Raw genomic sequence first — 10,974 nt, 5'->3', positions numbered from 1 at the left:
CTTCACTATATATTTTCTATTAATTTCTCATATTGTCAGAGTATCTGGAGTTTTCTAGGTTTGAAATTTATTATCAGCAAATATGTTTTCTCTTCTTTTCCACAACATATACAGTTTCAATTTCCTATATATGAATTAGCTAAAGTTTTGAAAGCAATTTTGAATTCTGTAGTGCCCCATCTAGTTCCTGATTTTAATGGAGTTACCTTTAAATGTGTACTAGTTATGCTGATTGCTGTTGCTTTGGGGCAGAGTTAGATAATGCTAGATATTATCTAGTATTAGACAGAGATAAAAAGGTAAGTTTTACTTTTACTTATAAATACTTCTATTGAGATTAACACACAGTAAAATGCTCAGATGCTGCATAACAAATTATCCCCAAACGGATTAACTCAAAATAAAAACAATTTGTTATTTCTCAGGATTCTATGAGTTGACCAGTATCCTACGGGTTGGGTTCTCCTGCTTCACGTGATGTCATTGGTGACTGGCAGGGCTGGAAGGCCCAACAAGGCTGGCGATTGGTGGGACTGGACACCAGCTGAGACTGCTGACCTAGGGCTCCAGCTCTCCTGGGTGTGGGCCTGCCCAGGCGCTGCATGGGCAGCTGGATTCCAAGGAGGAATGCTCCAATAGGCAAAGGTGGAAACTGCAGCTCCGTTAAGGGTCAGCCCTGAAAGTTACACAGCATCACTTCTTCCTCATTTCGTTCGTCAAGGAAGGTCACATCATTGCATGGAAAGAGAAAGCTTGGGGTGGAGGGAGAGTGGCAGTCACACTAGAAAAGAGCATATAGAATGGGAGGAATTATTACGACCATCTCTGGAAAAACACTTGCCACCCTGATCTAGATATCGAACACATCTATTGTCCTAGAAAGTTCTCATGGGCTTCCCTCCGGTCAGTCACCACCATCCTTGGGCAACTAATGCTCTAGCACCATAAGTTGGCTTTATCTGTTCTTCACCCCATCGAGTACACTGAATCACACACATTTATGCATTTTCCTGTTGCTGAATATTGGCTTGTTTTAAGATGTTGGCTGCTACTAGCAAAGTTACTATGAACATTTTTGTCCCAGTCCTTTTGGGAATATATATTTTCATTTCTCCTGGGCAAATGCCTAGGCATGATATTGCCAGGTCATATGATAAGAGTATATTTAACTTTATAATACTTTGAAACTATTTTCCAAAGTGATAATATCATTTTTGTTTTTTTTTACTCCCACTAGCAGGATGTGAGAGTTTCAGATGCAACATACCCTTACAAACATTTAGTGTTATAGTTCTTTTTCATTCCTTTGACAGAGTCTTTCACAAAGTGCATTTACTTTATTTTAATGAAGTCCAATTTATCAATTTTCTTCAATGGATTGTGCCTTTGGTGACATATCTAAGAATTTTTTGCTTAATCCACAGTCATGAAAATTTTCTCCTGTCTTATTCTAAAAGAATTATAGCTTTATATTTTACATTTAGATCTGTGATACATTTTTTGGTTAATTTTTCTAATAAGTGTGAAGTTTAAGTCAATGTTCATTATTTTGCATGTGGTTGTCTAATTTTTCCAAAGCCATTTGTTGCAAAGACTAACATGACTCCATTGATTTGCCTTTTCATCTTTGTCAAAAATCAATTGGCTGTATCTGTGTGGGTATATTTCTACACTCTCTATTCTGTCCTATTGATCTATATGTCTATTGCTTTGCCAATACTGTACTGTTTTGATTTAGGATAGCTTTATAGTAACTGCTAAAATTGGATAGGATAAGTCTTTCAACTTTACTTTTTTCAAATTATTTTGTCTATTCCAGTTCCTTTGCCTTTCCATATAAACTGTAGAATTAGTCTGTTTATAACACAAAAATTCTACTGTGATTTTTACTTAAATTCCATTAAATGTGTAGATCAATTTAAGAGAATCAACATCTTTACTATGGTGCATCTTTCACTTCATGATTACAGTATATCTCTCCATTTATTTAGAACTTCTTTGATTTCTTTCTGCAGCATTTTGTAGGTTTCAGCATACAGATCCCATAATAGTCATGCTAGATTTATACCTAAGTATTTCATTCTTTTGGAACCATTGTAAATGGTATTTTTTTCTAAATTTTAGTTTCCAATTGTTCGTTGCTAGTATATAGAAATATGATTTACTTTTGTGTGTTGACTTATTTTCCCACAAACTTAGTAAACTCATTCATAGTCTAAGAGGTCTTTTTTTTTCTGCAGGTTTCTTGGGGTTTTCTGCAAAGACAGTCATGCCATGTGCAAAGAGGGGCAATCTTATTCTTCCTTTCTAGTGTTTATGCTTTTCATTTCTTTTTCTGGCCATCATGTGCTGATGGGACTTCCAGTGCCATGTTTAATAGCACTGGTGAAAATAGACATGTTTGTCTTGCTCCCAATCTTAAAGGGAAAGCATCTAGTCTTTCACCATTAAAAATGGTGTCAGCTGGCCGGGCACGGTGGCTCATGCCTGTAATCCTAGCACTCTGGGAGGCCGAGGTGGGCAGATTGCTCGAGGTCAGGGGTTCGAAACCAGCCTGAGCAAGAGCGAGACCCCGTCTCTACTATAAATAGAAAGAAATTAATTGGCCAACTAATATAGAATATTTTTATAATATAAAATATTTTTATAATATAAAATTTATATAATATGAAATATAATATAATATATTTTATATAATATAAAATATTTTTATAATTTTTTATAATATAAAAAATTTTATAATTATAACTAATATAAAATATTTTTCTAATATATAGAAAAAATTAGCTGGGCACGGTGGCACATGCCTGTAGTCCCAGCTACTCTGGAGGCTGAGGCAGAAGGATTGCTTGAGCCCAGGAGTTTGAGGTTGCTGTGAGCTAGGCTGACGCCACGGCACTCACTCTAGCTTGGGCAAGAAAGCGAGACTCTGTCTCAAAAAAAAAGAAAAAAATGGTGTCAGCTGTATGTTTTAGGTAGATGCCTTTTATCAGGTTAATAAAGTTTCCTTCTCTGAGAGTTTGTATAATAAATGGATGTTTAATTTTATCAAGTGCTTTCACTGCACAACTTGCTTGACCGTGTGCAACATATCCAACAGAATATGATTGTGCAGTTTTTCTTCTTTAGACTATTAATATGGTGGAACATGTTGACTGATTTTCAAATATTGAACCAGGCTGGCAATCCCAGAACAAACCCTATTTTGTCATGGTGTACATTTCTTACTATTTTGGGGGGGTTTGTTTGTTAATGTTTTATTAAGAATTTTTACATGTATGTTTATGAGATATATTGGTCTGTGGATTTTTTTTTTCTTACACTGTTTTTTGTTTTGTTTTGTTTTTCTGATTTTAGTATCATGGTAATTCTGGGCCTAATAAGGTGAGTTGGAAATTGCTTCCTCTTGGGTGAGTTGGATAATCTGTGGCTTTTGAGAAAGTGTTCATTTTTATCTATGTTTTGTGTGCATAACTTTTTGACAATATTTGATATATATAATAATAATATATCATTATTTTAATATCTGTAGGATCTTTAATGAAATCTCAACTTTTAGTTTTTCTAGAGGTTTATGAATTTTATTAGCCTTTCAAATAACCAGTTCTTATCTTTATTGATTTTTCTCTACTATTTTCCTGTTTTCAATTTCATTGATTTGAGCTTTTGTGTTTATTATGTCTTCCTTCTTTTTGCCTTGATTTCATTTTGCTCTCTTTTTTTCTGGTCCCTTAAGGTAGAATTTTGGATTGTTGATTCGAGACCTTTCTTCTTTCCTAATATAAGTACTTATTGCTATAAATTTTACTCTAAGTATTGTTTTAGTTGTTTCCCACAAATTTTGATATGTTGTATATTCATTTCCATTCAGTTCAAAATATTTTCTAATTTTTCTTGAGCCTTTCTTCTCTACCCATGAATTATTTATATATATGTTGTTTAATTTCCAAGTTTTTGAACTTTTTTCTATTATCTTTCTGTTATTGGTTTCTAGTTTGATTCCATTATGATAAGAAGGTATACTTTGCATTATTTCAATTCTTTTAAATATTTTAAAATGTGCTGTTTGAGCCAAGATATGATCTATCTTGATGAACGTTCCAATAGCACTTGTAAAAAATGTGTTTCTGCAGTGGTTAGATGGAATATTCTATAAATGTCAATTATATCTGGTTGATAGTGTTGTTTAGGTCTTCTGTATCCTTGCTGATTTTCTGTATATTCCCTTTATGGAATAAGAAAAGGAGAATGTTGATGTTGCCAAGTATAACTGTGAATTGGTCTATTTCCATTTCCAATTCTGTCACTTTGTGCATTATGTATTTTGAAGCTCTGTTGTTAAGTGCATCCACACTTAGAACTGTTATGCCTTCTTGGTGAATTGATCCTTTTGTCATTGTGCAGTGTTCTTCTTTACCCCTTGTATATTTATTTGCTCTGAAGTCTAATTTGTCTAATAATAACATAGTCACTCCAGCTTTCTTTTGATTAGCATTTGCATGCTATATCTTTTTCCAACCTTATGTTTTTAAACACACCTCTGACAAGTTAGTTTCTCATAGATAACATATAGTTGGATCATTTTTAAATTGATTGTCACAATCTCTGAGTTTAATTGGTATATTCAGATCATTTATATTTAATGTAGTTATTGATATGTTTGGTTTTATGTTTACCATTTTGGCATTTTATTTTATGTTTGTTTCTGTTTTTCATTTACCTACTTTCCCTTTTTTAAGAGACTTACAAAACAAGTACTAGAACTAATAAGATAATTTCACAAGTTTTCAGGATATAAAATCAATTACATTGCTATGTAGTAGCAGCAAACATTTGGAAAATGAAATATGTAAATAATACATTCCATTTTTTTAACATCAATAAATATAAAACACTTAAAAATTAATTTAACAAATAATATGAAAAATCTCAAAACTAAAAACAGCAGAATAGTGTTGAGAGCAATTAAGGAAAACCTAAACAAACAGAGGTATATTATGATCAGGATTTGAAAGATTCAATATTATTAAGGTATCAATCCTCCCCAAATTGTTCTATAGATATAGCATAATACAAAATAATCCCAGCAGACATGGTCAAAATTAAAAAAAACAATTCTCAAATGTATATATATAAATGCAAAAGATCTAAACTATGCAAAGCAATCTTGAAAAACAAAAACAATGTTAGAAAACATACTACTTCATGCCAAGCTTTGCTATAAAGACACCTCATCAAGTCAGCATGATCCTGCCTAAGATGGATCAGTAGAACAAAATAGAAATCCTAGAAATGACTTTAACAGTCATTTGGTTTTTCCACAATACATCAAAGCAATCCAATATGTGAAAGGAAAGTCTTTTTGATAAAAGGTACTGGAATAACTGGATACCCAGTTGAAGCTCAACCCCATCACGATAAACAAAATTACTTCAACATGAATCTTAGACCATGTGGAAGCTAAACCTGTATAGCTTCTAGAAGAAAACATAAAGGTATATTTTCATGACTTAGTGAAGACAAAAGTTTCTTAGAAAGGACATAGGAAGCAACGAATGAAAGAAAACAATGTATGGTCATGTGCTGCATAATAATGTTTATTGTACCTTTTCTATGTTTAGTTGTATTTAGATAAATAAATACTTACCATTGTGTTACAATTGCCTACATTATTCAGTCCCAGTAACATACTGTACAGGTTTGCAGCCTATCTGCATATACCATTTAGGTTTGTGTAAGTATACTCTCTGCTGTTCACACAACGAGAAAATTGCCTAATGATAAATTTCTCAGAAGGTAACCCTGTGAAGGAAGTCAGAATCATTTTACCCCAAAATATATTTTCTTGACATATTTTGAGATGGCCGCTCTGGGACTCACAGATACAAGTAATGCTGCAAAGCTGTCTTTTGTGGGGAGAAATTTGCATCTGTAGAGAATCTCCATTAATGCAACAAGTTCTTTCCTTCCCTGAGCTAGGAAAGATTAACTGAGAATCCGACACCTTCAAAGGTCTAAAAAGAAATGTTTACCATCCATTCTCTCTGAGAATGGCTACCTGTATGTTTTCATTTATATAACAAGGCCACATTTGCCACTTCCTTTCATCCTTCCTAAATCTTTCTTGCTGCTTCCAAGCCCCCATTCTTAAAAAAGAAAAGAAAACCTCTGTACCTCATTGGAAAGTCGAGTTTTCATTCTGAAGTCTCCTGTGAATACACATTCGATAAAATAAATTTGTATCTTTTTCTCTGATTAATCAATCTGCCTTGCATCAATGACTTTTCAGCAAACCTTAAGGGGACAAGAGCCTTTCTCCCTACACCTGTCATTAAGTGATGCATGACTGTACACTGCTCACCCAAGGCCAAAAAATTCTACTGTAAAGTTTATCATATGATTTGCTACTGTAAAGATGTATAATTTCCCATAGGTAATGCAAGCACAGGCCACCAAAAGATTATCATTAGGCCTAAATGCAACTCATTCGAACATTCTGAACTATTCAAGTTAAATATCATAAAAATTGTATCTTGAGTCTAAGACATTTTAAAAGATTAGTGTCAAAAGAAAAGTGGTTGTACCTAAAATATCTGTATTAACTTGTAAAACATTTGAGCATTTTCACAACTCTTATGCCTGCCTGGCCTAGACCCTTGGATTCATTGTTGTTATCACTTAAAATATCTTGCCCTTCAAATAAATATCAGGAATTTTTTCCCTTTAAATAATATTATTTTTCATTTTTATTTTTCCCTGTCAATGAAAACAACCATCACTATTTTCATAAACACTCAAAACTAAAAAAATGGTTTAGGCTACATCACCCCACCAGCCTCTATTATCCCACCTGTTCCACAAGTCCTTTCAGGTTTACCTTCCAAATATCTCTCAAATCCATTCTAACATCCTATTCCCCCGTTGGTTTGTTCCAGATGAGATACGTTCCTGTTGGAGCAGCCTTCTAACTGGCTTTCCACCTGCCAGAAATCCATTCCATTGTGAACTAAAAATAAAATCCTAACCTTCCTCCCTCCTCACTGACTGAACAGACCTCTCTTGGCCAAGGCAACCCCAGAGAAACCTCAAAACTGAGTTCCCAGCCATGACAGGATGGGAGGTCAAACACGCGCCATTTTACCCTACCTTTGTTAACAGCCATCAGACTTTATTTCCTAAGGGGCAAATCAGCATTCTTTCTTGAAAAATGATCACCAACCATGAGGTGGTTTAAACAATCTACAGAACGTGCACAGAAAGGGTTGTCATGTCCTTTTTTCACCTATTTGACATAAATGGTGGCCATTTTTTTAAATTTCAGAATATGACAGGAGTACAAATGTTTTGGTTACGTGATTGCTTTTGTACTGCTCGAGTCAAAGTTACAAGTGTGCCCATCACCCAGACATAGTGTACACTGTATTCATAGGTATAATTTCACCCTTGCCCTCTTCTCACTCCACCTGCTTGATTTCTCCTGAGTTTTACTTCATCTGTGCACATGAGTGCTGATTGGTTAGTTCCAATTTAATAGTGAATACATGTGGTGTTCGTTCTTCCATTCTTGTGATGCTTCACTTAGCAGAATGGTCTCCAGTTCCATCCAGACTACTGTTGCAAAAGGTATTAATTCATTTCTATGGTTGAGTAGCACTCCATGGTATACATATACCACATTTTATTAATCCATTCATGAAATTATGGACACGTGGGTTGATTCCACATCTTTGCAATTGTGGATTGTGCTTCAATAAACACTCAAGTACAGGTGTCTTTTTGATAAAATGATTTGTTTTCCTTCTGGTAAATATCCAACAGTGGGATTTCTGGATCAAATGATAGGTGTACTTTTAGTTCTTTAAGGAATCTCCATATCATTTTCCATAGAGGTTGTACTAATTTTCAGTCCCACCAACAGGGTTTAAGTGTTCCTTTCTCTCTGCATCCATGTCTGCATCTATTGTTTTGGGACTTTTTAATAAAAGCCATTCTCCCTGGGGTTAGGTGATATCTCATTGTAGTTTTGATTTGCATTTCCCAGATGATTAGTGACATTGAGGATTTTTTCATATGTTTATTGGCCATTAGTCTATCTTCTTTTGAAAAGCTGTTCATGTCTTTAGCCCACTTTTTAATGGGATTGTTTGATTTTTTTCATGCTGATTTGCTTGAATTCTCTGTTTATTCTGGTTTTTAGCCCTTTATCAGATATATAGCATGCATATATTTTCTCCCATTCTGTAAGGTATTTGCCCTGTTGATTGTTTCCTTGACTGTGCAGAAGCTTTTTAATTTAATCAAGTCCCATTTATTAATTTTTGTTGTTGCTGTGATTGCCTTTACCATCTTCTTTATAAATTGTTTGCCTAGGCCAATAACTAAAAGAGTTTTTCCCAACATTTTCTTCTAGAATTCTTATGGTTTCATGTTTTATGTTTAAGTCTGTTATTCATCTTGAATTAATTTTTGTGAGTGGTGAGAGATTTGGATGCAATTTCAATCTTCTGCATGTGGCTATCCAATTTTCCTAGCATTACTTATTAAATATGGATTCCCCCCCACCCCCCGTGTATAATGTGTTCTGCTTTGTCAAACATCAGATGGCCATATGTGGATGGTTTGATATCTGGGTTCTCTATCCTGTTCCGTTGGTCTATGTCTCTATTTTTGTGCCAATATTATATGATTTGGTTACTATAGCCTTCTAATATAACTGAAAGTCTGGTAAACTGATGCCTTTCGATTTGTTCCTTTACTTTAAGGTTACTTTGGCTATTCAGGCTTTTTTCTGGTTTCAAACAAAGCATAGAATTATTTTTTCTAGATCTGTGAAAAATGACACTGGTATTTTGATGGGGATTACATTGAATTTTTAAATCACCTTGGGTAATATAGGCATTTCAACAACGTTGACTTTGCCAATCTATGAGAATGATATGTTTTTCCATTTGTTTACATCATCTGCAATTTCCTTCCTCAGTGATTCATAGTTTTCTATAGAGATCTTTTACCTCCTTGGTATTTTATTTTCTTTGTAACTATTGTGAAAGGAATTGGATTTTTGATTTAATTCTCAGCTTGACTGTTGTTGATATACAGGAATGCTACTGATGTGTGTACATTGATTTTGTAACCTGTGACTTTGCCAAATTTATTTATCAATTCCAATAGTCTTTTGGGAGAATCTTTGGGATTTTCTAGATATAAGATCATATCATCAGCAAAGAGTGATAGTTTGACCTCCTCTTCCCCCATTTGTATACACTTAATTTCCTTCTCTTGCTGGATTGCTCTGGCTAGCACTTCCAGCACTATATTGAATAGAAGTGGTAACAGTGGGCATCCAGTTCTTGTTCCAGTTCTAAGTGAGAATGCTTTCAACTTTTCTCCATTCAGTATGATGTTGGCTGGGGGTTTGTTGTATATAGTATTTATAATTTTGAGATATGTTCCATCTATGCCTATTATTTTATCATAAAAGAGTGCCAAATTTTGTTGAATTCTTTTTCTGCATCTATTGAAATGATCATATGATCTTTGCTTTTGCTTTGTTTATGTGGGGAATCACATTTATTGATTTATGTAGGTTGAACCATCCTTGCATCCCAGAATGAAATCCACTTGATTGTGGTGGATTATTTTTCAATGTACTGTTGAATTTGGTTTGCTAGAATTTTATTGAGAATTTTTGCATCTACAGTCATAATGGATATTGGTCCATACTTTGCTTTTTTTGTTATGTCTTTTCTTGGCTTTGGTATCAAAGTGATACTGGCTTTGTAGAATGAGATGGGAAAGATACCTTCCTTCTCAATGCTATGAATAATTTCTGCAGTATGGATACCAATTCTTCTTTGTAGGTCTGATAAAATTTAGCTCTGTTCTGGGACCTTTTTTAGTTGGAAGATTTTTTATTGCTATTTCAATTTCATTGCTTGTTATTGGTCTATTCAGGAGTTCTATTTCTTCCTGATTGAGCCTTGGGAGGTTGTGTGTTTCCAGGACTTTGTCTATTTCCTCAACGTTTTCAAGTTTATGTGCATAGAGATTTTTATAGTATTCACAGATAATATTTTGTATTTCTGTAGTATCAGTTGTAATATCTCCTTTTTCATTTCTTTTTTTTTTTTCATTTTAGAAAAATTCAGCCCTCACAGGGACCATGCCTGTAATCCTAGTACTCTGGGAGGCTGAGGCAGGTGGATCGTTTGAGCTTAGGAGTTCAAGAATAGCCTGAGCAAGAGCAAGACCCCATCTCTACCAAAAATAGAAAGAAATTATCTGGACAACTAAAAATATATAGAAAAAATTAGCCAGGCATGGTGGCGCATGCCTGTAGTCCCAGCTACTCGGGAGGCTGAGGCAGAAGGATTGTTTGAGCCCAGGAGTTTGAGGTTGCTGTGAGCTAGGCTGACACCATGGCACTCTAGCCCAGGCAACAGACTCCGTCTCAAAAAAAAAAAAAAAAAAAAAAGGAAAGAAAAGAAAAAAGAAACACTTGACAGATATTTTCCCAACTTATAAATGCCTTCCAAATTTTGCAACTCACAATTTGATAGGTAGTGAATTGCCAGAATCTAGTAAAAAATGTTGCTGAACAACAAGGCAGATGAACATATCTAAAGAAATGTCAATAGGTGGCTTATGTCTCATCCCATGAGCCAGTCATGCTGTTTTTGATAGAAAGCAAGAATTCTTTCCCCCTCCCACCGTATGTCTTCTTCAGCAATCAGACATCTGAGTAACTGTCTGCTGGCTGGGGGCCATATCCTGGAGTGGACAAAGTGTTATACTCTGTCCTTGTGCCTTTATCCCATGTAAGGCTTATGTACCCATTTGGAGCCTAGAACTTCTAGAGAATGTCAGAGTAAGAGGTAGTAGAGAGAAACTGGTGAGGCTCATGGCTTTCTAAGAAGTCCGGGGTACGTAGTTTGAGAACATGAGAATGAGAGAAATAAGATTTCTCCTTGACAA

Source organism: Microcebus murinus, chromosome 1 (assembly GCF_040939455.1).
Source record: "Microcebus murinus isolate Inina chromosome 1, M.murinus_Inina_mat1.0, whole genome shotgun sequence".
Classification (NCBI taxonomy): domain Eukaryota; kingdom Metazoa; phylum Chordata; class Mammalia; order Primates; family Cheirogaleidae; genus Microcebus; species Microcebus murinus.
The sequence above is the reverse complement of the archived record's forward strand: the minus strand, read 5'-3'. Positions refer to the sequence as shown.